The 26,614-nt window shown below is 47.3% G+C and overlaps 1 protein-coding gene across 6 annotated transcripts in view; it reads right to left on the bottom strand.

The window, feature by feature from the left end:
* The window catches only part of PPM1B (protein phosphatase, Mg2+/Mn2+ dependent 1B), a 243,948-nt gene that overhangs the window by 123,915 nt on the left and 93,419 nt on the right, over positions 1–26,614 (bottom strand). Inside the window, exon 1 of one of the 6 annotated variants that reach the window (XM_063918359.1) lies at positions 23,455–23,542. The exons of 1 other annotated variant lie outside the window; for it this stretch is intronic. The gene's annotated coding sequence lies outside the window, so the exon portion shown is untranslated. Of the gene's footprint in view, positions 1–22,496; positions 22,735–22,811; positions 23,017–23,071; positions 23,166–23,454; positions 23,543–26,614 lie in introns of those variants that run through there. 4 more of the 6 variants (XM_063918357.1, XM_063918363.1, XM_063918358.1 and 1 more) reach the window with 4 other exon arrangements.

Here is a 26,614-nt window from a genome sequence, read left to right as displayed (position 1 = left end):
AGACCAAAAGATGGACGATATTCTCCAATTGAAGTGGGAATTTCGTCGAAAACACAATCTCACCCTTGCTGCTGTAGGTAATGAGCTGACTGGTTGGGTGTCATGGTTGAACCCGCGAAATTGGTTCTCCGGTTTAGGAGACTGGGCTCAAGGAGTCATAATGGATGTTGGAAAGTTTCTACTATGTATCTTGGGTGTCGTTATATCGATTGGATTGATATTTAGATGCGGGCAGGCTTTAATGAGGTGCAAACAAAGTACAAGAGTGATGAGCTTGAGGAGCGAGGAAACCGTAATTAACCTGGATTTGATTTATGACCCAATGATAGAAACCAGAATGTGATGAAAATGCGATTATACGGTCCGTTTCTTTCACCTGTTTTTCTGCTTTTCTCCAAGATACAAAGACCCCCTTGGACGAGGAAGTTGACGAGACGCTATACAGACAACAGACAAGCACCAAAGAAGAAGATTTGACAACTTTAAATATGGACACTTGATGAACTTTGCCATGGATCCCCAGTTTCCCTAGTATTTTTAAACTCACGCTAGCCCAACATTTTTGTAAATCTGATGGCACTGACAAAGCTTGTTGCTCATGCCTAAGGAGCAAAACAGCGCAAAGAAGACGACTCTCAACAGATACCGAACACAACTTCAACAACAGATGTACATTTCCCTGACATAGAATATCATTGCATTTTTCGTAAGTGTTCTTTATCTTCATCTCTACAACCCTCAGGTAACGACACACAGACGATAGGGAATACAGGCACAGATATCAGCAACCACATACCTCCCCCATTCATGTATCATCAACTAAAATGTGCATCCCCATTTTGTTACAACCACAGCCGAAATGAGCTCGGTAGAGTTTGACAGCCCATCCACAGACCTGTACCACAGGATAAGAAGGAATTCAAATGTATACTTCGCAATACCTCGAAGCTAGATTTACCACACGTACGGCACGATGATACATGACCCTCCAAACATGGACTCATACACACATGCTTCTACTTTCTCACTAGGTCATACCCTCTTCACACCTACTCCACTCTTCTCCCCTACCCAACCATGGAAATCAATTAACCCCTGACTTACATTTTTCTCCTTAAATATTTTAGAAGGTGGCAGTTATTATTGACTGCCAAAGGGTGGACTGTCAAAGTCAGAAAAATGTCTCTATGCACGTTGCCATATTTGCACCGCACACTGGTCCGCGCTGCGCATGCGTACGCTCTCCCGTGAAGGCGCATACCCGCAATAGCGTGCACTCGCAGGCGCGGTATGCGTATTTACGGTAGAGTTTATGTAGTCGTGGCGTGCGACTCATTCGTTATAAATGTTCACAATTAATGTAGTTTGTAGATCATGGTCCCCTTGATAGATTCTGAAAGTTTGGTTAAAATAGAAGGTCCCTGGTTAAAGGAATCCCTCTTTGTATTGTACGAAGGGTCTGACAGGAATCATACAGCAGTGTTTGGTACCCATCGGAAGAGTATTTAATTAGTAATATTCCGGTGTTGGTTTGGAGCGTATTAATCGCTCGTGCGAATAGTTATGGACATAAGAAGTTTATGTCCATTTCTATTATTTACACATACTCAGGTATGCGGCGGGAAACCCAGTTTCCCACCCACCTGAGCTGTTGGAAATCGTCACAGCCCACCTGTATGAATCACCCTATGACCTTTTGTTATGATGCAGGGCCGAATTCCTTCGGCCAATGGACAATGGGATTGTAGGACCATGAGATTGCATTGTGTGTGGGGCATAAATAGGCAGGCCGACCACATCCAGCTCTCACTCTCTCATCAACGGTTATCTGCTGATAGCCGGGAGCTGGATATCGAGGCGCAGGCGATCATACCCTTTGTGCGTAAGTTTCTCTCCGTAATCATTGTCTTTCTGTGAGCCAATTTCTCTCATCTCTCTCTCTCTCTGTTCTGTTCTCTCATATCTCCCCTAGACTAGGCTAGTATTGTATTGTATTAGATAGTATTGTATTGTATTGCATTTAGGTCAGTGTAGTATTGTCTTTTTGTATTTATTGTTTAGTTCTGTGGTTAGGAAGTCTTTGTTATATAGTGTATCATTTGTACTGTTATCCCCTTTTTACAAGTATATTAGATATAATACAGTTAATAGGCTTTGGAACCTAAACCAGTATCTGTGTATTTTCTATAGTGTTAAGTGTTCACTTGAGCGTCGGTGACGCTCAAGCAGCTTTGTAGTTAGTCAGGTTACACAAGGTTGCACTTACACCCTGTACTCACATTAAGGTATTCTGTGTATTTCTTTGGTATAAGGTTTAGACATAAAGGTATAGCATTGTGAGCGTCTGCACCGCTGGTGACCTCCTCGTGGTCTCGAGCGTAAGCTACGCTATAGCGAATCATTACTCTAGTCATAGCCAATAACGTGTCCTGTGATCACTGGGCCGTGAGCGAACGTGACGCTTGAGCGTCTCGCCTACGGCTGAGCGATCGTTACGCAACTAGCGTACCATTACGGTACTTCTTAAGCAAACAGCGTACAGTGTTCTTAGACTTCATAAAGGGTTATAATTACGACAAAAGGAATTTAGCATTGTCAGGCTTTTATGTGACAAAGCCGCTAATTCAGACACACGCCTAGCTGAAGCCAAGGCTAATAGCATGACCACCTTCCACGTGAGAAATTTTAACTGCATGGTTTTTAGTGGCTCAAACCAGTGTGACTTCAGGAAACTCAACACCACGTTAAGATCCCAAGGTGCCACTGGAGGCACAAAAGGGGGCTGAATATGCAGCACTCCCTTCACAAACGTCTGGACTTCAGGAAGAGAAGCCAGTTCTTTTTTAAAGAAAATGGATAGGGCCGAAATCTGGACCTTAATGGAACCCAATTTTAGGCCCAAACTCACTCCCGACTGTAGGTAGTGATGGAAACGGCCCAGCTGGAATTCCTCTGTAGGGTCATTCCTGGCCTCACACCAAGCAACATATTTTCGCCATATACGGTGATAATGTTTAGCCGTCACGTCCTTCCTAGCCTTTATCAGCGTAGGAATGACCTCATCCGGAATGCCTATTTCTGCTAGGATCCGGCGTTCAACCGCCATGCCGTCAAACGCAGCCGCGGTAAGTCTTCGAACAGACAGGGCCCCTGTTGCAACAAGTCCTGTCTTAGAAGCAGAGGCCATGGGTCCTCTGTGAGCAGTTCTTGCAACCCTGGATACCAAGTCCTTCTTGGCCAATCCGGAACAATGAGTATTGTTCTCACTCCTCTTCTTCTTATGATTCTCAGCACCTTGGGTATGAGAGGGAGAGGAGGAAATACATAGACCTACTGAAACACCCACGGTGTCACTAGAGCGTCTACAGCTATCGCCTGAGGGTCTCTTGACCTGGCGCAATATCTCTGTAGCTTTTTGTTGAGGCGGGATGCCTTCATGTCTATTTGTGGCAGTTCCCACCGTCTTGCAATCTGCGTGAAGACTTCTTGATGAAGTCCCCACTCTCCCGGGTGGAGGTCGTGCCTGCTGAGGAAGTCTGCTTCCCAGTTGTCCACTCCCGGAATGAACACTGCTGACAGTGCGCTTATGTGATTCCCCGCCCAGCGAAGAACTCTGGTGGCTTCCGCCATCGCCACACTGCTCCTTGTGCCGCCTCGGCGGTTTACATGAGCCACTGCGGTGATGTTGTCTGACTGAATCAGCACCGGTCGGTCGTGAAGCAGGGTCTCCGCTTGTCGTAGGGCGTTGTATATTGCCCTTAGTTCCAGGATGTTGATGTGAAGACAAGTCTCCGGACTTGACCACAGACCTTGGAAATTTCTTCCCTGTGTGACTGCTCCCCACCCTCGGAGGCTTGCGTCCGTGGTCACCAGGACCAAGTCCTGAATGCCGAATCCGCGGCCCTCGAGAAGGTGACCACTCTGCAGCCACCACAGGAGAGTCACCCTGGCCCTGGGGGACAGGGTGATCAGCCGATGCATCTGAAGATGCGATCCGGACCACTTGTCCAACAGATCCCACTGAAAGGTCCTCGCATGGAACCTGCCGAAGGGTATGGCCTCGTATGAGGCCACCATCTTTCCCAGGACTCACGTGCAGTGATGCACCGACACCTGTTTTGGTTTTAATAGGTCTCTGACCAATGTCATGAGCTCCTGAGCCTTCTCCATCGGGAGATAAACCCTCTTCTGGTCTGTGTCCAGAATCATGCCCAGGTAGGGCAGACGAGTCGTAGGAATCAACTGCGACTTTGGAATATTCAGAATCCAGCCGTGCTGTTGTAAAACTTCCCGAGAGCGTGCCACGCTGATCAGCAACTGCTCTCTGGACCTCGCCTTTATGAGGAGATCGTCCAAGTAAGGGATAATTTTGACTCCTTGCCGTCGCAGGAGCACCATCATCTCCACCATTACCTTGGTAAATATTCTCGGTGCCGTGGAGAGACCAAACGGCAACGTCTGGAATTGGTAATGACAATCCTGTACCACAAATCTGACGTACTCCTGATGAGGTGGATAAATGGGGACATGAAGGTAAGCATCCTTTATGTCCAGAGACACCATAAAATCCCCCTCCTCCAGGCTTGCGATGACCGCTCTGAGCGATTCCATCTTGAACTTGAACCTTTTCAGGCATATGTTCAGGGATTTTAAATTCAATATGGGTCTGACCGAACCGTCCGGTTTCGGTACCACAAACATGGTCGAATAGTAACCCCTTCCCTGTTGAAGGAGGGGAACCTTTACCACCACCTGCTGAAGATACAATTTGTGAATTGCAGCTAACACTATTTCCCTCTCTAAGGGGGAAGCTGGCAGGGCCGATTTAAGGTAACGGTGAGGGGGCATCTCTTCGAATTCCAGCTTGTATCCCTGAGACACAATCTCTATAGCCCAGGGATCCACCTGGGAGTGAACCAACTTGTGGCTGAAATTTCGGAGACGCGCCCCCACCGGGCCTAGCTCCGCCTGTGGAGCCCCAGCGTCATGCGGTGGATTTAGTGGAGGCCGGGGAGGACTTCAGTTCCTGGGAACTAGCTGTATTATGCAGCTTTTTTTCTCTACCCCTGCCTCTGGCAAGAAAGGACGCACCTCGTACTTTGCCTCTTTGTGATCGAAAGGACTGCATTTGGTAAGGTTGTGAGGGAATATATGGCAAAACATTTGACTTTCCAGCCGTAGCTGTGGAGACCAGGTCCGAGAGACAGTCCCCAAACAATTCCTCACCCTTGTAAAGGTAAAACCTCCATGTGCCTTTTTGAGTCGGCATCGCCTGTCCATTGCCGAGTCCACAGGACCCTTCTGGCAGAAATAGACATTGCATTTATTCTAGAGCCCAGTAGGCTAATGTCTCTTTGGGCATCTCTCAGCGTCTTTTATATGCCCCATGGTCAGTACTATAGTATCCTTGTCCAAGGTATCAAGTTCCTCAGATAAGGTATCTGTCCATGCTGCTACAGCACTACACACCCAGGCTGACGCAATTGCCGGCCTTAGTAGGGTACCTGAATGTGTATAAATGGACTTCAGGATACCCTCCTGCTTTCTATCAGCAGCATCCTGTGACGGCAGGGCTACCCTCTTGGATAAGCGTGTTAAAGCTTTGTCTACCCTAGGGGAGGATTCCCAGCGTAACCTGTCCGTTGGCGGGAAAGGATACGCCATAAGCATCCGTTTGGAAATCTGCAGTTTTCTATCTGGAGAATCCCAAGCCTTTTCACATAACTCATTTAACTCATGTGACGGGGGAAAGGTCACCTCTTGCCTTTTTTCCCCATACATATAAACCCTCTTGTCAGGGACTGGGGTTTCCTCTGTGATGTGCAACACATCCTTCATTGCTATAATCATGTAACGGATGGCTTTAGCCATTTTATGCTGTAACTTTGCATCATCGCCATCGACACTGTAGTCAGAATCCGTGTCGACATCTGTGTCAACAATTTGGGATAGTGGGCACTTCTGAGACCCTGACGGCCTCTGCGACATAGGATCAGGCATGGGCTGAGCCCCCGGCTGTCCCAAGGCTTCAGCTTTATCCAACCTTTTATGCAAGGAAGTAACATTATCATTTAAAACCTTCCACATATCCATCCAATCGGGTGTCGGCGCCGTCGGCGGCGACCACATTCATTTGCTCCCGCTCCGTTTCCACATAGCCTTCCTCGTCAAACATGCCGACACAAGCGTACCGACACACCACACACACAGGGGAAGCTCTTTTTAGACAGTTCCCCCCACAAGGCCCTTTGGAGAGAGAGAGAGAGTATGCCAGCACACACCCCAGCGCTATATGTCCCAGGAGTCACACAGTAACTTAGTGTTAACCCAGTAGCTGCTGTATATAAAGCTTTTGCGCCTAATTTATGTGCCCCCCCTCTCTTTTTACCCTCTTCTACCGTGTTTCTGCAGGGGAGAGCCTGGGGAGCATCCTCTCAGCGGAGCTGTGGAGAGAAAATGGCGCTGGTGAGTGCTGAGGAAGAAGCCCCGCCCCCTCAGCGGCAGGCTTCTGTCCTGCGTTTCTGTGTAAAATAATGGCGGGGGCTCATGCATATATACAGTGCCCAACTGTATATATGTTCACTTTTTGCCAAGAGGTTCCTAATTGCTGCCCAGGGCGCCCCCCCTGCGCCCTACAGTGACCGGAGTGTGTGGGTTTAGTGTGGGAGCAATGGCGCCCAGCTGCAGTGCTGTGCGCTACCTCATGAAGACTGGAGTCTTCTGCCGCCGATTTCGAAGTCTTCTTGCTTCTGACACCGGCTTCTGTCTTCTGGCTCTGCGAGGGGGACGGCGGCGCGGCTACGGGATCGGACGACCAAGGATGCGATCCTGTGTACGATCCCTCTGGAGCTAATGGTGTCCAGTAGCTTAAGAAGCAGGAACTATCTTCAGTGAGTAGGGCTGCTTTTCTCCCCTCAGTCCCACGTAGCAGAGAGTCTGTACTCAGCAGATCTCTCTGAAAATAAAAAAAACCTAACAAAATACTTTTTTAGCAAGCTCAGGAGAGCTCACTAAGTAGCACCCAGCTCGTCCGGGCACAGATTCAAACTGAGGTCTGGAGGAGGGACATAGAGGGAGGAGCCAGAGCACACCAGTATCCAATTTCTTTCTTAAAGTGCCCTGTCTCCTGCGGAGCACCTCTATTCCCCATGGTCCTTACGGAGTCCCCAGCATCCACTAGGACGTTAGAGAAATATGCAGCTCCAGGGTGGGAACATTTACTCTAAAGGGTGCCCTGGGGCTGGGGGAGGGGCTACAGGTCAAAGCCTTATTTCCCTGCTGGACTTCACCACCGGGTACTGTGGGCTTGCATAAACGGTTTATGAGAGAAAACCGACCTGTGCCCTTGCCCTGGTGGTCCCTGTACTACCAAAGTGTCCACACCGGCCGCGTGGGATCGCGATTTACAGCGGGTCCCGCCATGAGGACCCACTTACCTCCTACCTGAGTGCAGCCACGAGATCCAGGAGAACAGCGGTCGTGTGTGTGACTAACAGGAAGAAAACCGGAGCCTCCGCTGTAAGTACTCGGCAACCAGGTTGCGGGAGTATACAGCGCCGCTGGGGGAGGTGATGGAGCTGCAGCAGGAGATGTCTGACTGACATCTAACACAGACAGTGCCTCTGCTGCAGCCCTTGAAGTCTTCATTTTTCTTTTAAAAGCTTCTCCTCAGGGCTGCTGGAGCAGCCCCCCTGTTGTATGCCTCCTTACTGCATGGCACCAACTACAAAACTGAGCTCCTGTGCACAGAGGCGGGGTTATAGAGGAGGCGGCGCCGTGCATTCTGGGAACAGTCAAAGCTTTGAGCCTGTTGGTGCCTCGGATCAAGATCCTACTCTACACCCCAATGTCATTTCCTGTGGAGCCCAGTGTACCCCGCAGCAGAAATATACACACACATCTACACATTACAGTAGGACTTGAGGCAGTTTACAAACAGACACACGCATTATGATCACATTTAAAAAAAAAAAAAATGAATCAGGGCAATTCAATTAGGAGCAAATTAGGTTGCATAAAAAGCAAATGCCGGACACACACTAGCACGATTTGTCTAACTGAATTGACAAATCGAGCAGATCGTTCAGTATATATCATGTGGGTCATTAAGATATCTTCTGATTGGTCGTGCTGGCTCAATATGATATAGTGTGTGATTACATGTTGCTAAATGCAACATGGCAAGGTACAGTGTGTCATCGTACCACTTCACATCAATGGCCGGCAGATTGGTCTGAATTGCAGATTGTGTCCTTACATAAAACCTGGTTCCAGATACTGAATGATGGGCGATTACAAAACAAGTGAATTTGCATTGAAGAGTCTACTAATGTCTCGGATTGTGCAGGAAGGATACAGCAAGTCACTATAATGATGCCCAGTTAATTGTGGTAGTAAACAATGTCTTATTTCAAGAATAGCCAAGCCTGTAGGTTCATTTCGAGTGACAAAGGGCCTCAAGCATATAGCTATCATGATCATGTTAGGCAAACCAATAAGCCAACATATACCTGCTCAGCAAATGGCATCTGCTCTTCAGGAAATAAAGCTGAAACATGGGGTGAGAGCATTACATAGCACCACAAAGGGAATGAATGCACCAAATCTGTTAGTCTACAGCATTACAGAACCTCTGGAAGCCTCCAAACATTTTGGTCATTCCTCATTTACCCAGTACATGCACGGACATTCTATATCAAAGCTTCTTTTCTTATCCATGACCTTGGTCACATCACAGATTGTAAATACATTTGTGTGATCATTTTGCAGAGTATATGTGGATATGTATTACTGTTCATTAAGCTAATAGATGCTTTATTGTTTATGGATTACTAGTAATACGCCAGGTAACCTCAGTTTGCCCATTGCTCAGTCCCGTCCTCCTGTTCCAATAACGCCCCTCTCGGTGCAAAAAACAAACACAACCCACACACCTACCAGATTCTGTGTGCCGGCCACCCTTCCTATATTCCTAGGTTTATTCTGTCTACCTAGCACGGGCCTGGCCAACCTGTATGCACTGCCAAAGTTACAGCATTCCCTAATAGCCAAACTGTGGCAGGACATTCTGGGAGAGTTTGAGAGCGCCACAGGTTGGCCAGGCCAGACCTAGCAGTTACAGCTGCATTCAGAGGATGGGACAGACCTTATGAAGTTAGATTGTATAGAGAAAAGATATGGTCTATTTGTTTTATTACCACAGTACCCCTCTTTGTTTTGTTTTATATTAGTGAGACAGGTTACATGGGAGCGTTAGAAGCAGGCACTGGTCAGGCCTCCTCAATTCACTTCTACAGTATTACCACTGTATGTAAGAAGGTGCAGTTGGCCTCTTTATTGACATTTACAGATACAATGGTCACACATCTTACGTTATTAAGCAAGTTATGGACCATACCCACCAACATTTGAAATCTATGCCTATTGTCCTCTTGTTTTAATATTTATTTTAGTTATGGGGTGGGCAGAGGTATATGGGGAATAGGGCTTTATTGCTCAATATACAGAACTTCTATTCCATTCAATGTTGTGTCAACATGCACACACAGCTATGGAAAAAACGATTAAAAGCTCCATGTCCTTGAATGCAGGTCAAACAAGCAAATGCATGCAAGCACGCCCAAAACGTATCAAGCATACGTAAAACACAAAAGTCACTGGGTAAAGGTCCTAATAAGTGAGCTTCAACGTAGACAATAAAAGTAAACCTGTAATACACAGGGGACACAACCTTTTTGTGCGATGAACCATAATGCAATATTGTCTCAGAGGTCAGTAGATTTTTATGAAAAGCTAATGATCAGCACCCATCATTCTTCATCTCCTTCACATTTTATCATTTTGCAGCCAATAGCATGCAAGAAAGTTGTAGGGGGACTAGCCTGCTTTTCTTGCGTAATCTGTAACCGAGTGCAGTCAAGGCAACTTATTACAAAGCAGTATGCCAGGGTGTGAAGGTGAATGACCACAAGAATGAATTCAATTTCAGCATCAAAACATTTAAGGAACACTGGGGTCGATTCTATTCGGCAACTTAAGAATAGCGCCGGGAATTAGCTCCCGACGCTATTCAATTCAGCTCCAGTTAAGTCGGCGATGTCCCGTTCTCGCCGACTTAACAGGTAGTTTTGTCGGGAGAACGGGCATTCTCCGACTTAACTACCCGCGGCGATGCTGATTCCCGACAGAATCAGCCTCGCGCCGGCCGCGAGGCAGCACTTTTGTCGGGTTTCTTCTCTCATCCCCCGGGGATGAGAGAAGAATTCCCGACAATTGCGGGTCACTAGCAGCTGAATTGAATAGCGTCGGGAGCTAATTCCCGGCGCTATTCTTAAGTTGCCGAATAGAATCGATCCCACTGAAAGTAGAGTAGGTGTGTGTCAAAACTGGTGGAAAAAAAGCTCCTATATAAATAGGGGGAAGAAAATCAGATAAATGCTTACCTTACATTAAATAGGTGCACAAGATTAAAGTACTTTTTGTTTGAATTTACAAGATAATTATTTCAACTGAATAGCTGCAGCTGAATGCAGGGTTGTCTGCGCCATTGGTATCACTCCTTCATAGGCAGGTTACAGAATGAGTGACCAGGTATATGGGAGGAATCAGAGTGGAGTGAGGTGACATATTGGAGCTTTTATTGCTACCGATATTCAAGATCATTCAATTGTTGTTTGGGTGACAGACAGCTATTCAATTGTTCTGCAGCACTTTTCAAGTTGTACCCATTACTTTAGACTAGTTTAGCTACAATGTGCAGCTAAACCCGGTCTGTCTGGGCATGACATGCGCAATAAAAAAAAAACCTCAACACTTGAATAGCTCCCCCACCCTCCCGTCACTTTAGACGACAGATTGGGCGTGCAGAAACAATTGAACTGCCCCCATGATATATCAACAAGTTGTCATTTACTGGAAATAAGAGTTTAAATATTTAAAGTCCACAACACTTGCAATAGAGCATGGTAGTATGCCCCTATACATATACTGTATCTGGAAAACAATAGGAGTACAGGTGTACTAATAAATGGTTCCTACCTCATTGGCTTTAATTTGCATATACTGCAGTTAGAGGAGGCGATTAAATTCTTGCGCTGAAATTAAGCTGCCATACTAAGTGCCCGGGAGCTATTCAATAAATTCCTGACAGACACTATTTCACGTTAAAAATACACAGGATTAGTTGCGATGAATAGCTTCTCCAGTGCCAAGCTCGATACAATTACCGCACGCCTGGCACTCCCGACCAGCCCTGAAGCCCTACTTAGCTCGGATTTCTGCTCACACCTCAGGAGGCTGCAAGTAGAAATGCAGCTTCGGAGCTAGTCACTGGACGTAATTGAAATGAAATCTCAGGAGCTAAATTCCCATGAATGACATGAATCGCTCCAGAGAATCTATCCATAGGAACCTACAAATAGTTTGCGTCGGCCAACATTTTTTTACACAAGCACTCTAGTTTTAACAGCATATAGAGGATTTATAAACATATAAATATCCACAAACACGGAGCTGAACTATGTATTCAAGAAAAACACAGCAGATATCACTTTAGGCAATTCTAACGACTGCTACAGTCACAGCTAAAACATTTTGTAGCAGATTCAATCAGCTGCACTTTGTGTTTTACCTGGAATAAAACACTGCAACACAACCCACAGGTTATTTACTCAGCTCATTTAAATTCTTAACATTAATTGAAAAATAATGGGCGCTGACAGTAGTTTAACAGTTTGCCCGATCATTTCTGCTCAGGCCCTCCAGAGGTGGTGAGCAGAAATGTGCAAAAAAAATCTGCCTTTTGAATAACAATTGAATAGCTTCGTCAGCCAAGCATTATTTACCTGCGTCCCCCACAAAAAAAAGAAAAAAGTTTGATATAGATATATCTATCTCTTCCTCCTAGGTGCGGCACTCCAGGCTTGACAAAACACGCGACTCAGCAGTGGGTTCAATAACGTTTCAGTATTTAAATTGTCTTCAGATTAACACAGAAATAAACAGTACATACCTTTTATAGAACCCCTCCATTTTTAACAGGCTTGCCAGAGCAGGACCGCACGCCCGTCCGGGGCACCTTAAACTGACGGCACAGTGACGCTACGGAATGACATCACCAAACACCCGTCACCACTAATACACTGAAAGTGAGATCTGAAAATAGTACAAACATTTAAAAACACTCGTATAAAAATTAGAAATACTATCCTTGCAACATCAGGTTAAAACTAATGGGGTTCTTACAGAACGAATAGTGCAGAGGCATATTCTATGGAATACAGCAATCATTTATCTATACACCTAAGTTCTAATAGTTGGTACCTATATACACTGCTCAAAAAAATAAAAGGGAACACTTAAACAACACAATGTAACTCCAAGTCAATCACACTTCTGTGAAATCAAACTGTCCACTTAGGAAGCAACACTGATTGACAATCAATTTCACATGCTGTTGTGCAAATGGAATAGACAACAGGTGGAAATTATAGGCAATTAGCAAGACACCCCCAATAAAGGAGTTGTTCTGCAGGTGGTGACCACAGACCACTTCTCAGCTCCTATGCTTTCTGGCTGATGTTTTGGTCACTTTTGAAAGCTGGCGGTGCTTTCACTCTAGTGGTAGCATGAGACGGAGTCTACAACCCACACAAGTGGCTCAGGTAGTGCAGCTCATCCAGGATGGCACATCAATGTGAGCTGTGGCAAGAAGGTTTGCTGTGTCTGTCAGCGTAGTGTCCATAGCATGGAGGCGCTACCAGGAGACAGGCCAGTACATCAGGAGACGTGGAGGAGGCCGTAGGATGGGAACAACACATCACCAGGACCGCTACCTCCGCCTTTGTGCAAGGAGGAACAGGAGGAGCACTGCCAGAGCAGTGCAAAATGACCTCCAGCAAGCCACAAATGTGCATGTGCCTACTCAAACGATCAGAAACAGACTCCATGAGGGTGGTATGAGGGCCCGACGTCCACAGGTGGGGGTTGTGCTTACAGCCCAACACCATGCAGGACGTTTGGCATTTGACAGAGAACACCAAGATTGGCAAATTCGCCACTGGCGCCCTGTGCTCTTCACAAATGAAAGCAGGTTCTCACTGAGCACGTGACAGAGTCTGGAGACGCCAAGGAGAACGTTCTGCTGCCTGCAACATCCTCTAGCATGACCGGTTTGGCAGTAGGTCAGTAATGGTGTGGTGTGGCATTTCTTTGGGGGACCGCACAGCCCTCCATGTGCTCGCCAGAGGTAGCCTGACTGCCATTAGGTACCGAAATAAGATCCTCAGACCCCTTATGAGACCATATGCTGGTGCGGTTGGCCCTGGGTTCCTCCTAATGCAAGACAATGCTAGACCTCATGTGGCTGGAGTGTGTCAGCAGTTCCTGCAAGACGAAAGCATTGATGCTATGGACTGGCCCGCCTGTTCCCCAGACCTGAATCCAATTGAGCACATCTGGGACATCATGTCTCGCTCCATCCACCAATGCCACGTTGCACCACAGACTGTCCAGGAGTTGGCGGATGCTTTAGTCCAGGTCTGGGAGGAGTAGGCATCCTTTATGTCGACCGACACCATAAAATCCCCCTCCTCCAGACTGGAGATCACTGCTCGGAGAGATTCCATCTTGAACTTGAATTTTTTTAGATAGAAATTGAGGGATTTTAGGTACAGAATCGGTCTGACTGAGCCATCCGGCTTCGGGACCACGAACAGGCTCGAATAAAAGCCTTCCCCCTGTTGTGATGGGGGTACCGTGACAATGACTTGATTTCGACACAGCTTTAGTATTGCAGCGCATACTACCTCCCTTTCTGGAAGAGAAGCTGGCAAGGCAGATTTGAAAAACCGGTGAGGGGGCACATCTTGAAACTCCAATTTGTACTCCTTGGGCTACTATTTCTTATACCCAAGGATCCAGGGACGAGCGAACCCAGACGTGACTGAAGAGTTGGAGATGTGCGGACTCCTGCAGAGGAGCCCCAGCGTCATGAGGTGGATTTGGTAGAAGTCGGGGAGGACTTCTGCTCTTGGGAACTTGCCACAGCCTGTGACCTTTTTCCCCTTTCCTCTTGTAGCAAGGAAGGAAGACCCTAGTCCTTTTTTGTATTTATTGGTCCGAAAGGACTGCATCTGATAGTGGGATGTTTTCTTTTGTTGTGCAGGAACGATGACTTACCCGCGGTAGCCGTAGATACCAGGTCAGTGAGGCCGTCACCAAACAAGACACTACCGTTAAACGGGAGAGACTCCATAGTCTTCTTAGAGAGTCAGCATCAGCATTCCACTGATGAATCCACAATGCTCTTCTAGCTAAGACTGCCATGGCATTGGCCCTTGATCCCAAAAGGCCAATATCCCTCGCAGCTTCCTTTAGATAGGCTGCAGCGTCCCTGATATGACAGTGTCAAAAGCACGCCATCCCTGTCCAGGGTATCCATCTCAGATGACAAGTTATCTGCCCACTTTTCAATAGCGCTACTCACCCATGCCGATTCAATGGCAGGCCTGAGTAGCGTACCTGTAGTGACATAAATGGATTTTAGTGTATTTTCCTGCTTACGATCCGCAGGATCCTTTAGGGCTGCCGTGTCAGGAGACGGAAGCGCCACCTTTTTGGACAGACGCGATAGACCTTTGTCCACCGTGGGGGTTGACTCCCACTTTTCCCTGTCCCCAGAGGGGAACGGATATGCCACCGGAATTCTCTTGGGAACCTATAACTTCTTGTCACGATTTTCCCAAGCTTTTTCAAAAAGAGCGTTCAGTTCATGAGGGAGGAAACGTCACCTCCGGTTTCTTTCCCTTAAACATGCAGACCCTAGTATCAGGAACAGCAGGGTCTTCCGTGATATGTAATACGTCTTTTATCGCCACAATCATGTACTGAATGCTCTTAGCCAGTTTAGGATTCAATCTGGCATCACTATAGTCGACACTGGAATCAGAGTCCGTGTCGGAACCTGTATCCGCTATCTGGGTAAATGGACGCTTCTGTGACCCCAAGAGGATCTGAACCAGCGACAATGCATCCTCCATGGATTTTCTCCATGTCTGGTTCTGAGACTAAGATTTATTTAATCTCTTATTCAACCGAGCCACATTTGCATTCAAAACACTCAATATGTTTACCCAATCAGCCGCCGGCGGTGCCGACACGGTCATTCCCACAGTCTTTTCTGTCCCCACTCAAGCCTCCTCCTGGGAAGAGCACTCAGCCATGTCGACACACGAGTACCGACACCCACAACCACACTGGGGCTATAGGGGACAGACCCACAGTAAAGCCTGTTAGAGAAACACAGGGAGTTTTGCCAGCTCACAACCCAGTGCCTATCCCGGTACTGAAACGATTAAAGTAATGCCTCAGACAAAATACTGTGCCCCCCCCCCCGTTTTGCACCCTGTTACTTGTACAGCAGTGTAGGAGGTCAGGACTAGCATCTCTGCAGCTCTGTGAAGAGAAAATGGCGCTGATTAGAGCTGTGAGGGCTAAGCCACACCCCCTTTATGGCGCGCTTCAGCACCGCTATTTTTCAAATCTTTATACTGGCGGGGGTCCAGTTTTAATGCCCTTTTGCCAGTCTATTTATTGAGGTTTCATGCTGCCCAGGGCGACCCCCTGTGCCCTGTAGTGCCGCTGTGTGCGTGGGAGCATGGCACGCAGCGCGCCCGCTGTGTGGTACCTCAAAGCTGTCACTGAAGTCTTCTGATCTTCTTCTACTCACCCGTCTTCTGGCTCTGGGGGTGACGGCGCGGCTCCGGGAACAAGCATCTAGGCGTACCTAGCGATCAGACCCTCTGGAGCTAATGGTGTCCAGTAGCCTAAGAAGCAGAGCCTTGAAACTCACAGAAGTAGGTCTGCTTCTCTCCCCTCAGTCCCACGATGCAGGGAGCCTGTTGCCAGCAGGTCTCCCTGAAAATAATAAACCTAACAAAGTCTTTTTCTGAGAAACTCTGGAGAGATCCTCAGTGTGCATCCAGTCTCACTTGGCACAGAATCTAACTGGAGTCTGGAGGAGGGGCATAGAGGGAGGAGTCTGGAGGAGGGGAGAGTATGGAGGAGGGGCATAGAGGGAGGAGCCAGTTCACACCCCTTTTAAAGTCTTAAAGTGCCCATGTCTCCTGCGGATCCCGTCTATACCCCATGGTTCTTAAGCATCCCCAGCATCCTCTATGACGTATGAGAAAAGTTAGGTGTTTGGACGCCCAAACAACACTTTGATCACACCCATTACTTTAGTCTGGTTCAACCATTTTAGGTGGATAAATCAGTCACTGTAGAGCAGGGGTGGGGAACCATTGGCCCTCCAGCTGTTCTTGAACTACACATACCAGCATGCCTTTCTACAGTTTTGCTATTTGGCCATGCTAAAACTGTTGCAGGGCATGCTGGGATGTGAAGTTCAACAGCAGGTGGAGGGCCGCAGGTTGCCCACCAATGATGTAGAGCATGAAAAAAAAAATTGAATGGGATTTTAGTACCTACCGGTAAATCCGTTTCTCTGATTCCACAGGGAACACTGGAGCTTACGCTGGGTATTGAGGGGTTAGCTAGAGGGAACTGGCACATCTAAGTTAATAATGTGTAAGGCTCCTCCCCCTCTACTACCCACCATTCCCCAGTTTGGAAAATGTAGGCCAAAAGGAGATGAAACAGAGGAGATACGAAAGATAGAAAACACACACACAAAACATAACTAAAAGGTCAAACCCAAAAACTAGACACAAAAGCAGGCAACCAGAGCTAAGGTGGGCATCCAGTGTCTCCTGTGGAATCAGAGAAACAGATTTGCTGGTAGCTACCAATATCCTATTTTCTCTTTCATCCCACTAGGGACACTAGAGCTTACTCTTACTACGTACAGAGTAGATGAACTTCCGGATGTAACCCGAAAGGCTGGTACAACAATCAGTTGATTTATATGAAACGCAGATACCACCTTTGGAAGGAAAGATGGTTGTGTACGAAGTTCCGCTCTGTCGTCATGAAAGATCAGATGTGGCTGTTTACAAGGAAGAGCCCCTAAATCCGAAATAAATAAAGCTCGCCACTGGGACCGAAGCATGGCCAGCGCATTCATTGCCAAGGTTCCATCTGACGATCTCCTGTTGGGATCACGGCCGCCGGTATTACAAACCAGACCCATTACTTGAACTCAAGTACCACCTATACAGACTATATCCGGGATTGTCAAACTTTTCCCCTGCCATGTTTGATGCACATATTGGAGTCCTCTGACTCATTCTTCCGCAGAGCTTTTGGAAAAGCTGGAGAACTGGGATTGCTGTGAACTGAGTAGAAGTAATTTTCTAATAAAAAATAAATAAATAATGCTACTTCCTTTGTGGTTTATATTCCCATGGCACTATAACAACCGTAGGCTTCATGGTCCATGACTGACTGAATTACAAAAACAAATATATTCACCGTTATTAACAGGATGCTTCATATTTTTTTTTTTTTTTTTTTTATTATTATTATTATTATTTTTTTTTGGGGGGGGGGGGGGGGTCATATGTTTTTAGCACAGTTTTAACTAAAGGGAGCCCAACAGAACAATTGTTGTTCCAATTTGGCACAGGTGCCCAAATCGGCAAAGGTTTGTGGTATCTGTCTTCTAACCAGGACTTTAAACTGGTTCAGCCACCTTACATAGCTAAACCCTGTGCTTTTGGGCATAGCAAGCGTGATAACTAATGGGCACCCAATAACAATTCAATTCCTCCGTCAGGCGCCCATTAGTTAAAGCCATGATAAAAACAATGGGGTCGATTCTATTCGGCAACTTAAGAATAGCGCCGGGAATTAGCTCCCGACGCTATTCAATTCAGCTGCTAGTGACCCGCAATTGTCGGGAATTCTTCTCTCATCCCCGGGGGATGAGAGAAGAAACCCGACAAAAGTGCTGCCTCGCGGCCGGCGCGAGGCTGATTCTATCGGGAATCAGCATCGCCGCAGGTAGTTAAGTCGGAGAATGCCCGTTCTCCCGACAAAACTACCTGTTAAGTCGGCGAGAACGGGACATCGCCGACTTAACTGGAGCTGAATTGAATAGCGTTGGGAGCTAATTCCCAGCGCTATTCTTAAGTTGCCGAATAGAATCGACCCCAATGATTTCTTCCCTCTTAGAGAAGAAATCCTCACATTATCTGAGGTCTTTAACCTACGCTTATTCTCACCCTAGTCTTTCATAGAACAACAAAAGTGGTAATAATTGTACTTGGCCTACATCATAATAATGGCACTTCCCACCTGCTAACATCGCACGTTTGCACTCAGACCTCCATAGACATGCAAAGGAAAGCTTGTGATCTTGGCACTACTGTAAGTGGCAGATTAGAATTGAATGCTCCCCATAGTGGTTATTTGGTGCGCGCTAAGAAACAAACCGTATGCTTAGCTATGCCCATTAAAAAAAATATATAGGGAGGTCAGCGACCACAATCGCTAATAAAACCTTGCTATAAAAACAAATAAAATAAAAAGAAGACCACTTAACGCTACTTTTAAAATCACAACCTCATAAGAAAAAAAGGGAGTGGTGACCATATAAAAACTGTTCAGCTATGTCCTCATACATCATTGCTAGTCATGCCAAACAACCCCCCTTGGCACACCAGATCACGCAAGACTATTACAATTCAATCTGCTGACAGTTAAATAACGCCGGGAATTTGCTCCCGGCGCTAATCAATACAGTGCCATATGACACTTAATTGTCGGGAATTGCTCTTGCACCCCCGGGAGGGTGAGAGCAGAAATCCAACAAAAGTGCTGGCGCGTAGCCGGCACAAAGCGGATTGTCGGGAATCAGCATCGTGCCAGGCAGTTAAGTCTGAGAATGCCCGCTCTCCAGATAAATCAACCTGTTAAGTATGGGAGAATGGGCATTCGCCGACTTAACATGAGCAGAATTGAATAGCGATGGGAGCTAATTCCCGGCACTATTCAACTGTTAGCAAATTGAATTGACCTCTTAGTGGTGGGCGTCTTTTTTGCTGAAAATGCAACTAGGACGCACGAGGAGACGTTGGGGTCGATTCAATTCAGCAACAGTTGAATAGCGCCGGGAATTAGCTCCCGGCGCGATTCAATACAGCGACTAGTTACCCTCAATTGTCGGGAATTCTTCTCTCAACCCCGGAGGGTGAGAGAAGAAAACCGACAAAAGTGCTGCCGCGCTGCCGGCGCGAGGCTGATTCCGTCGGGAATCAGCATTGCCGCGGGTAGTTAAGTCGGAGAATGCCCGTTCTCCCGACAAAACAACCTGCTAAGTCTGCGAGAACGGGCAATCGCCGACTTAACTTTCGCTGAATTGAATAGCATCGGGAGCTAATTCCTGGCGCTATTCAACTGTTGCTGAATTGAATCGACCCGGCACATTGGGGTCGATTCAATTCGGCAACTTATGAATAGCACCGGGAATTAGCTCCCGACGCTATTCAATTCAGCTGCTAGTTACCCGCAATAGTCGGGAATTCTTCTCTCATCCCGGGGGGTGAGAGAAGAAAACCGACAAAAAGGCTGCCGGCGCGAGGCTGATTCCGTCGGGAATCAGCATCACCGTGGGTAGTTAAGTCGGAGAATGCCCGTTCTCCCGACAAACTACCTGTTAAGTCGGCGAGAACGGGCTTTCGCCGACTTAACTTTAGCTGAATTGAATAGCGTCAGGAGCTAATTCCCAGCGCTATTCATAAGTTGCCGAACTGAAATCGACCCCATTGTTTGAACAGAAAAACACAGTTTCATTAATTATGTCCACAGGAATGCAACTTCTTCAGCATGTGCAGATTTATGGCTAGCAAGTGAATTTCAGGCATTATTTCAATAGACACAAACAGTCATCCCTTCTACTGACGCAACTTCTTTAGAGTATGTCGTACTCCATGTAGGGAATCTATACAGCTGTTCCACAATCTGTACACCAGTGCAAACATGTTCATGTAGGGATCACAAATGCCAAAACCTAACACATGGAAAGTTTTTTTTTTTTTTTTTTGTTTCCTAGCAAAACTAAAGTTTACAAAAAACAACCTAAAAGAAATTACCTGACCACAAATTAACCTAGCGCTAGTCTGACAGTATAATCTTTACCTTAATAAATACTATTCGATTATAATGGCATGAATTACACATTGCACAGTCTTTACAGAGTTGGTTCAAATTACAAGCCAAACATGGAACTGTAGCAAGGGTGTAGGAGTAGAACACTCAAGAATCTCACATTTGAAAGCACATACATTACAACAATAGTCAAAAACTTTGGGACTCCCAAAGTTATAGTGTACAAAAAATAAAAAGACATGTACTGATGTACGTACATACACCTGCAGTTTACCGCCAGGTTTATAGAGGAGACAGGTTCCTTAAAAAAAAATAAGAAAAAATAAATAAAAACCCTAGCAATAGTTTTTTGGATCTATGTACAAAGGATTCAATGGGGGGGGGGATTAAAGGGCCCTACACATTGAGCGATCCGCCGCCGAGCTACCCGACGGCGTATACGGCCGACGGGCGACTCGGGTCAGTGAAGTTTCTTTACTACCCCCATCACCCGGCTCCATAGAAATGCAGGCAAATATGGACGAGACCGTCCATATTGGCCTGCATGCACAGGCGACGGGGCACTAGCGATGAACGAGCGCGGGGCCGCGCATCGTTCATCGCTGTTGCCTCCACACTCAAAGATATGAACGCTATCTTTGAGTATTATCGCCCAGTGTGTAGGGCCTTTAACCTTTTTAATAGCACCCAATCTACCATCTAAAGTCAAGGGAGATTGCGGGCCATATATTTAATTGTCCGCCATTATCACGCCCATATCAGTCTGGTTTAGCCATTTTAAGTTGCAATACCCGACTAAACAAATGGGCATGATGTAAAAAGTACCGTTTGGGTGCCCAAACAGGTCACTTTTCTTGCATTTCAGCTCGCTACCCCCAAGGGTAGCGAGCGGAATTTAATGTCTCACGCCCGCCGGTAGAATCATTTGAATAACTGCCAGCGCACGCAGGAACCAGCGATAGGAATTGAATCTCACTCAATATATTAGAAAAAACACTAAAAATTATAGCTTATTTTACAGTAGATGGTAGAGCAAGCGGTTGGCATTCCAGGAAAATAACCACTGCATGACAGTGTTAGCGGTCAACGCTTAATGGACCGTTATCCCTTTTATCAACACCTTATTTTACAGTAGCATACTAATAATGCAGACTACTAATAATGCAGACATTTGTCAAAAATTATGCCAGCAACATTTCAAAACTGCCACAGACATGAGATCCCAATATACTTAGTTACAAAATAAAGAGAAACAAAAGGCAGATAAAACTAGCCACAACCTAGTCCAGATATTCTGAAAGTGCTTATTTGTGTTTTTTTTGTCTTTGGCATGTGATCATAAAAATAGCTGTTTAATTCTATAACATAACAGTATTAACTAAAACCATTATTATTATTTTTTTTAAACAACCAGCATCAAAACAAGTGCTCTTGAAAGAGTTAATATAGGGCACGATTCAGATGTAGTCACAACTGAGCGATTACTGTGCGCATGCATCGCAGCCGCAATGCATACGCACCTCAGTACCTTTGCGATGACACCCGCAGTGAGAATTCAGTCGCAGAGTGATTGACAGCAAGAAGCAGTTTGGGGGAGGTAACAGGAAGTGTCTGCAAAAACGCAGGCGTGTCATAACCATTTCAGGTGTGTCGCAGCATACAAACTGCGATCTCATACACATAAAACACGTAGGCCTCGCAGTTCCGTAAACTGAAAGGGAATGATGCTGTATCAGCATTGCGACTGCATCTGAATCAGACCCATAGGTAGCACTATGGGGTAATTTTATTCAGCGCCATATCCAGGTGTGCACATTATCATTTATTTATAGTAAAGAATCTGCACTCATTTTCCTGTGCACCTCTAAGGGGTGTGACCGAAAATAAGCAAAGATACATTGCCATCAAGGGCCTTCACGACTGCCTGCCAAGAACAGACACCCCTGGACTAGACACACACATAGCTCACTGTGCATCCATTGGTCATCTCTGTAAACATCTAAAAACAAATTCAAACTTTAAAGAGGGGACGCAGCAGTTGTTTCCCCATTGCCTTCAACATGGAATACCCCTTCCACACAGCAAAGGTAAAAAGTACACATATAAGAATATATGTACAGTATGTTTGGGACAGTAGTTGTGTAAACACTTAAAGAGCAAAGGTCAGGCTTCCCTAATGCAGAGCCACGCCTCCAGGGTGACTTCTAATCCCTCTGCAGTGCAAGGTTCATCTTATATATTAATTTGGAACACCATGCTTGTATAAAGCAACACACACACACACCCTTCACTGACAGCTATGGCTTCCATTATGGGACACTATCCAGGCACGTCACGTGACACTGCTAAGCGTCAACCATGACATCACCACTCCCCTGATATTAGCCTATATGTTACAGTAGGGCCTTTAACGTATCAAGGTCACTTACGTACTACACCTGCACTTTCCTTGGACAGCGTCAGGTAACCTGCCGCTGTAGAACCATAAGTCCCAGCAGCAGCAAAGGGCCAGGCGGAGAAGCCAGTGCTTAGCAGCAGCCAGCACGGTTGCCAGGCGCTGTGTAAGGGAACAGGCAGCAGCAGGCCTCAGGGACATGGAGAGGCCTCACTTATACACACAGGCACCGGCTTAGCGGTCATGACCTCGCTGCTGCCGCTGCGTGTGACTGGAAGCCCCGGCCTGACCGGTGACCTCTCTGGGTGTTAGGGGGGGGAGGAGGAGTGGGGGAGCTGGGGACACTTACCGAGCGGCACAAGGGGAAGCGGTCTCTGCCTACACACCAAGCGCACGGTGTCGCTGGCCGGGCCGGTCACACTAGGACGCCTGCAAACGCCGCGCTCAGTGCAGCGAACGCCGCGCTCATCTTGGGCCGGGCAAAGGTGAGAAAGGAAAACCGTCACCCTGTGTAACGGAGCCCGCCCCAGACACTACCCACTCCCCCGGTATTCACAGCCGCATGCTGACTGGGGGACACAGGACCTCACAACGGACAGGGCGTTTTACCGGCCATTCAGCGAGCGCGACGCGAATCCTCTCTTCTAGCGACCGAGCGCAGCGGCGTGGGGGATGGAGGGGAGATAACGCCGTCTTGCTTGCGATTGGACGGCCGCTGCAGCCAGACCGCGAATGATTGGCGAGGGGCGCTGTCGCTCAAAAGCGACGTTTCCGACAGCCAAGCCGATGATTGGACGGCTCCACTGTCAGTTATCTCCGTCATTGTAATGTGTTCTTTTGCCCCCTCCGCCTTTATTTTATTCTTTCGCCACTTCCTTGTGCTGCAAGCGGCCCAGTGCGCGTACAGTGGCGGCGAGGGGGCTCACGGGCTACCGGCAAAAAAAGCGACAACGCGCTGAGGTAACATTGTGGCCTTTGGAGGTGTAACCAACCTTGCTTGAAGGGAAGGAGGAGACGGTCACCGGCTATTCGCGTCTCATTGGCGTGGCGCAAGATGATAGACGTCAGCGCCGACCAATAGGAGGTGAGAGCGGACTCAGACTAGAGTGCGAGTCTAGAAACGCAGAGTGAATGTTGTTTTCCTCAATGCAAAAGCTGTTGAGGAGGGGGAGGTGAAAAGCCCGGATGTAACATGAGATCATCACTGGCCAATCAGCAGCGGGGGTTACGTCATCGCCTTCGCCAAAACATCTCGCTCTGCCCTCCCCCCTCTGCTGTCATGAGAAAGGTGGGCGTGGCTAATGGTTCAGCAAAGTTTTGAAGCTAGAAGAACATGTTTACTTTAAAGGACGTGATTTGTTTGGTTATCCGGGCTCTAGGGCGACCATGTAAAGGTCGACTACTTATGGGCGACCATGTAAAGGTCGACTACTTATGGGCGACCATGTAAAGGTCGACTACTTATGGGTGACGGATCCAAATGGTCGACGACACTGCTTTTTGGGGGTATGGGGTTAGCAGTTTAATCAACTTTCTCTGACGTCCTAGTGGATGCTGGGAACTCCGTAAGGACCATGGGGAATAGACGGGCTCCGCAGGAGACTGGGCACTCTAAAAGAAAGATTAGGTACTATCTGGTGTGCACTGGCTCCTCCCTCTATGCCCCTCCTCCAGACCTCAGTTAGATTTCTGTGCCCGGCCGAGCTGGATGCACACTAGGGGCTCTCCTGAGCTCCTAGAAAGAAAGTATATGTTAGGTTTTTTATTTTACAGTGAGACCTGCTGGCAACAGGCTCACTGCAATGAGGGACTAAGGGGAGAAGAAGCGAACCTACCTGCTTGCAGCTAGCTTGGGCTTCTTAGGCTACTGGACACCATTAGCTCCAGAGGGATCGACTGCAGGACCCGTTTTTGGTGTTCGTTCCCGGAGCCGCGCCGCCGTCCCCCTTACAGAGCCAGAAGCATGAAGATGGTCCGGAAAATCGGCGGCAGAAGACTTCAGTCTTCACCAAGGTAGCGCACAGCACTGCAGCTGTGCGCCATTGCTCCTCATACACACTTCACACTCCGGTCACTGAGGGTGCAGGGCGCTGGGGGGGGCGCCCTGAGCAGCAATAAAAACACCTTGGCTGGCAAAATAATCACAATATATAGCCCCAGAGGCTATATATGTGATAATTACCCCTGCCAGAATCCATAAAAAAGCGGGAGAAAAGTCAGTGAAAAAGGGGCGGAGCTATCTCCCTCAGCACACTGGCGCCATTTTCTCTTCACAGTGTAGCTGGAAGACAGCTCCCCATGCTCTCCCCTGTAGTTTTCAGGCTCAAAGGGTTAAAAAGTGAGGGGGGGCACTAAATTTAGGCGCAATATTGTATATACAAGCAGCTATTGGGAAAAATTCACTCAATATAGTGTTAATCCCTAAATTATATAAATTATACATAAAAGGCTGGATGACGTAACAGCTATGGGACAGCCGGCTTCTCAGCCCGCGCCTGCCCAGGCGTCTCAAAGGCCATCAGGGGCTCAAAAACGCCCGCTCCCTCAGATGGCAGACACAGATGTCGACAGATGTCGACACGGAGTCTGACTCCAGTGTCGACGAGGTTGAGACATATACACAATCCACTAGGAACATCCGTTACATGATCCCGGCAATAAAAAATGTGTTACACATTTCTGACATTAACCCAAGTACCACTAAAAAAGGGTTTTATGTGTGGGGAGAAAAAGCAGGCAGTGTTTTGTTCCCCCATCAAATGAGTGAATGAAGTGTGAAAAAGCGTGGGTTCCCTCGATAAGAAACTGGTAATTTCTAAAAAGTTACTGATGGCGTATCCTTTCCCGCCAGAGGATAAGTTACGCTGGGAGATATCCCCTAGGGTGGATAAGGCACTCACACGTTTGTAAAGGTGGCACTGCCGTCTTAGGATACGGCCACTTTGAAGGTACCTGCTGATAAATAGCAGGAGGCTATCCTGAAGTCTGTATTTACACACTCAGGTACTAGACTGAGACCTGCAGATAGTGCTGCTGCAGCGTGGTCTGTAACCCTGTCAAACAGGGATACTATTTTGCGAACATAAGACGTCGTCTTATATATGAGGGATGCACAGAGGGATATTTTGCCGGCTGGCATCCAGAATTAATGCAATGTCCATTCTGTCAGGAGGGTATGAGAGACCCGACACTGGACAGGTGATGCTGACTTTAAAAGGCACATAGAGCCTTATAAGGGTGAGGAATTGTTTGGGGATGGTCTCTGGGACCGCGTATCCACAGCAACAGCTGGGAAGAAATTTTTTTACCTCAGGTTTCCTCACAGCCTAAGAAAAGCACTGTATTATCGGGTACAGTCCTTTCGGCTTCAGAAAAGCAAGCGGGTCAAAGGCGCTTCCTTTCTACACAGAGACGAGGTAAGAGGGAAAAAGCTGCACCAGTCAGCCAGTTCCCAGAATCAAAATTCTTCCCCCGCTTCCTCTGAGTCCACCGCATGACGCGGGGGCTCCACAGGCGTAGCCAGGTACGGTGGGGGTCCGCCTCAAAAATTTTCAGCGATCAGTGGGCTCGCTCACAGGTGGATCCCTGGATCCTTCAAGTAGTATCTCAGGGGTACAAGCTGGAATTCGAGGCGTCTCCTCCCCCCCCCCTCCCCCCCGTTTCCTCAAATCTGCCTTGCCGACAACTCCCTCAGGCAGGGAGGCTGTGCTAGAGGCAATTCACAAGCTGTATTCCCAGCAGGTGATAGTCAAGGTGCCCCTACTTCAACAAGGACGGGGTTACTATTCCACACTGTTTGTGGTACCGAAACCGGACGGTTCGGTGAGACCCATTTTAAATTTGAAATCCTTGAACACATACATAAAAAAATTCAAGTTCAAGATGGAATCGCTCAGGGCGGTTATTGCAAGCCTGGAGGAGGGGGATTACATGGTATCCCTGGACATCAAGGATGCTTACCTACATGTCCCCATTTACCATCCTCACCAGGAGTACCTCAGATTTGTGGTACAGGATTGCCATTACCAATTCCAAACACTGCCGTTTGGACTGTCCACGGCACCGAGGGTCTTTACCAAGGTAATGGCAGAAATGATGATACTCCTTCGAAAAAAGGGAGTTTTAATTATCCCGTACTTGGACGATCTCCTT

The sequence above is a fragment of the Pseudophryne corroboree genome, chromosome 4 (assembly GCF_028390025.1).
Source record: "Pseudophryne corroboree isolate aPseCor3 chromosome 4, aPseCor3.hap2, whole genome shotgun sequence".
In the NCBI taxonomy this organism is placed as follows: Eukaryota; Metazoa; Chordata; class Amphibia; order Anura; family Myobatrachidae; genus Pseudophryne; species Pseudophryne corroboree.
This window is presented reverse-complemented; position numbering and strand designations above follow the sequence as displayed.